Genomic DNA, 4,810 nt, shown 5'->3' on the forward strand with positions numbered 1-4,810 from the left:
AATAAAATATTGGAGTTGGCTTAGAGGTTCTATTATTGGCCCAAGTTTCCAAGAGATATCAGAAGGTATGTAGAGTAATATGTAGTATGCATGAAAGAGAAAGGGGGATCCAGTAATGTGGGCTTGTACCAACCCCTACCTATTCCTAACAGGCCATGGGAATGCATCAATATGGACTTTTTGGTAGGTCTTCCTAAGACAAAAATAGGATTGGATAGTATTTATGTGGTGGTAGATAGGTTCATCAAGATGAGTCATTTCATTCCTTGTAAGACCACTCATGATGCTAGATACATTTCCCATTTTCTTTTCAAAGAGATTGTAAGAATCCATGGGTTGCCCCTAAGCATAGTCTTTGATAGAGATGTGAAGTTCATGAGTCATTTTGGAAGGCTCTATGGAGTAGGCTAGGAACTAAATTATCATTTGGATTAGCTTACCATCCTCAAACTAATGGTCAAATTGAGATGGTCAACAAAGTGTTAGGAAACCTTCTAGGATACCTAACCAAGGAATATGGATAGACATGGGATTTGATCATCCATCAAGATGAATATACCTATAATTATAGTGTAAAAAGGTCAACAAGGAGAAGTCCTTTTGAAATATTAAATGGCATGCACCCAAGAGGAGTGTGTGAACTCAAAGATCTAGGAGCTATGGAGTATAGAAGTGGCCATGCAAAAGATTTTTCTCAAACCATGAAAGAGATACAAGAGCATGTGAAAAAGGCCATAGCAAAGGCTACTAAAAAAGTGAAGACCAAGGTGGACATGTCAAGGAAGGACATACATTTTGAAGTGGGAGAACTTATGTTATGGTCATCTTAAGAAAATCTAGACTAAAAACGGGAGTTCCCACCAAGTTGCAAATGAAGAGAGTGGGTCCATGAAAAGTGTTAGCAAAAAATGGATAAATACCTATAGGGTAGAGCTTTCCATAGATCTGAACATTTCACTAGTGTTCAATGTGGCTAATCTATTCGAATACTAGGGGCCAATGTCAAAAGTTGGTTAGAATAGTAAGGAGGTACTGAAAGATGTTAGTATTGTAGCCCTACCTCCCAAAGTGAGCCAACAAGATGAGAGGATCTTAGAATCTAGGGTCAAGAAGTCTATAAGGCACAAGGTCTACATGGAGCATCTAATCCAGTGGAAAGGAGAACCAACAGTTGAAGCTACATTGGTAGAGAAACAAAATTGGGTGTTGACTTGTCTCTAATGTCTCCTCATGTTCCTTGAAAGTTGTGGAGAGGGGAAGAATGGTGCAGGGGCACCTAAGGATTTCTTAAGCAATATAAAAGTTTCATATTTTGTTGTGTAATTATAAGCCTCAGGGAATTTTGGATGTGGAAGATAAGGTCATGTTGACCATAGTTGGAGTACACTGGAGGGTTTTGTTCATAGGTTCTTAGGCCTTTTTCCTAGGTGCAATTAGGGGCTTGGAAGTTGTAAAGCCTTCTAATTGGCACAAGGCATGATGATAACATCATCATGAGGTCAAAAAGGTCTAGGAAGAGTTAGTGTGAGGTTTTGACCATAGTTAAGGTTTGTGGTGAAGTTTGTGAAAATAGAAAAGTCATTTAACCAAATTAAAAAAGTTGCAAAAAGTTGTAAAAGTTGCATTGTGCAACGTTGCAACTTTTAAAAAATGCTTGAGCAACTTTTTGCAAAATAGTTCCAAATGATTGGGAAGGAGTTCAAAGGATTTGATAACCACAACATAACCCTATATAAGGCTAGCGAAGACCTATGAGAAGGGTTGGAAGTTCAATGTATGGAATGTAAGTTTTGCAATGCAATCAGCATTTGAAGCATTCTTTTGAGAAAATTCTAAGTTTTTAATGACAATAGGTAGTTAGGAGTTTAAGAATCATACTATCACTTATGTATCTTTTGTTTCACATGTTTTCTTGAATCTATGTATGGATAGATAGGAATTTTGAATAGTTTACTTACCTTGTGGGAAATTACTTCGGCTATATACTATCACTAGTTTTGTTGAGGCAATTCTTAGAGATGGAGTCCTAACTCACTTCCCCACTGTTCAATTTGTATGACCTCTTGGGGATAGTTACTATAATCCATGTACATTATGTGTATAAAATCTAGGGCACTAAAATGCATAGCAACCATTTTTAAGGTCTTGCCCTAGGCAAGCCCATGGTGAGTTCAACTAGGGAAGACCACACAAAAGTGTGTCATGCTTGCAAAGGAGCAAACTCCTTTACATTGAAGAATAATCACATGAAGTAGAGAGGTCCATACCAATCCCATAAAAATCCCATAACAACCTTGCTTGCTGGACCAACCAATTAAGCCTAAAAAGCCATATTTCCACCTAATTTTGGTTAGGGTGATGGATGGTAGAGTATGACCCCAAGACCCCAAAAATATTTGAGGGTATTCCAAATGGACCAAGAAACCTAAAAAAATTTGTAGGGTTACTTTGGAAGGTGTAGGAGAAAAACCCTACTTTCTCGCTATAGGAGATGTAATGGGGGCTATTAGCTTATTAGGCCTATTTGAGAAGAAAGTGCAAGATCGGATGGGAAGATGAACTTGGTGGGATGTCAAACATACCCAATTGGTTGAATAGAAGTGTTTTTCTATACCTCCATACCTCTACAAGGCCTAGTTCAAGATTTGGGGATTTTGAGCCTTTATGTTTGCTTTAAGGGCTAGAGTGAAGGAAGTGTGAATGCATCAAATTTTGGCTTGATAAAGTGATCTATCTTGATAGTTGAGTTGGCTAGAGAAACCAAGGGATCCTTAGGCACATTAAGGTCCTGTAGGTGGCAAGTGGTGAGGAAGATTCACCCTAGAAATCTTATAGAAAGACTATGAGCATGAGTCAGTGAGTGACTTATCCAACCTTCCTATCACATGAACTAAAATTTAAATATCAAGTGATAGATATGGTATTGAGAGGTATTCCTAATAGACAACCACAAGTAAGAATGACTAAGATTATGGACATGACCTTCCAAAATGGATAAGTTGCATGCACAACTAGATACTTTTTGATGGAAGACATTCACACTACTTCATCTTTTTGTAATTGTTAGCCATTTTAGCCCCTCGCTTTTATTCTCTTGTCGCCATCATTGAAATTTGATAAGAGATATCTATTTATGGTGTGAAGGTTGCATAGCATGCCATGAATGAGGCTAGAACCTAACTAAAACCCTAGTTATTCCCTTCAATGATATAATTTTGTATTACCTTTTTGAAGGGTCAAATTACCCATGCATCACTTAAGTTGGGTCCCTTACTTAGGTTCATTCACTTTAAGTTTTGACCCCATGACCTATTCATTTAAATCATTTAAATGTTTACCTTTATATTTTCCCTAAGTTCATTTTTAATGGGACTTGGTGGTGGTGATGTGGCATTGGACAAGTGTCAAAATTCTGGGAGATCTCAATGGATCGAAGGAAGAAATCTCAAAGGCCTGCGATCAATCACAATCATTGATCTAGAAGCAGATGAACGCTTGTCCAATTCTCACTTTTTGAAGTTGCACAAAGGATAGCCAAAGAGAGAAAGAAAGTGTTTGACACATGGACATAGTGGGACCAGACTTAGGTGTAGGCCACAAAAATGAATGTGTTAGAGCAAGCTGACAGAGTGGCATATTTTGGTTGGTCAAAGACGATGACTATGACAAAAGAGCTTCAATTATATAGAAACCATTAGATCTTGTTAGATCGATGGTTGTCACATTCTCCCTTTTCAAATATGCATGAAGGATAGATAAAGTGAGAAAGAAATGAGATCACATGTGTCCTAAGGGACAAAATAACATAAGTTAACAGATTGCAGCTTCGCATGGTTAAGCTAGGAGCAATGACTTTGAGTTGGGAAAATGTGACGAGCATTTGGCAGTTAAAAGAAATGACCATCACATCATCACAAGGGTATAAATTGAAGTGAAAGTTAAGTTGTGAATGTGTGAAAGAGTAATCAAGATAGTTAGGGTCTGAGAAGTCGCAACATCACATGGAGTTAAGGCTAACCTGAGATCAGAGTAGTGAAGTAGCAGAATACTTTGATTGCATCTTTGTGGGGTTAAAACTGAGGTTAAGATTTGAGGTTGCAAGACTGCAAACAAAGAGAATGTCATAGGTTAAGGGCTAAGTGCAATATTGCAAGGTTTTATCTACAGTTAAGGTCTTTAGTTGTGAAGTAGTGAACACGAGCAAGAACATCATTGCAGGCTTGACATGGCAGTTAGAATACTAGATGATCTAGTGGAACGCTTCATAGATATAAGGCCATGTGGTAGGGTTGACCATTGACTCAATGACATGACTAACTTGGCATTGTTGTTGACACTATCAAAGGTGGCTCATTGATGGCAAAAAAATCCTTTGATCACCTACAACCATCTTTTGGTATTGTCAATGTCTAATAAATGTAAATTTTATTCTATTGCCATTGTGGTTATCCATCTACCAATCAAAGCAGTTATGGTCATTGTTCCTATCTCTTTAGGGCTTGAGTTTGCATGTAAAAATCAGGTTTTTTGCATATGGATGTGCATCTAATCAAATATTCCTTGGATCAGTAGTTATTGTTCTCTACAACTTGAAGACAATGGTTGAGTTTTAAGGTTTTAGTTGAAGTCTTCCCATTTATGCCTTAGCTACAAAGGAAAAAATTGTAACTCTTTCAAGGTTCGATCTGTTCTCTGATTCTTTATTAATTGTATTTCATACTATGCTACTTTAATTACATTTGCCTCTAAGTGAAAGTATTTCTTTGTTGTACCTCTTTCTTCCATTAATACATGTGCAAAACCTTCTTAC

This window comes from Cupressus sempervirens, chromosome 3 (genome assembly GCF_028749045.1).
Source record: "Cupressus sempervirens isolate cs-2001-9-10 chromosome 3, ASM2874904v1, whole genome shotgun sequence".
NCBI classification, from domain to species: Eukaryota; Viridiplantae; Streptophyta; class Pinopsida; order Cupressales; family Cupressaceae; genus Cupressus; species Cupressus sempervirens.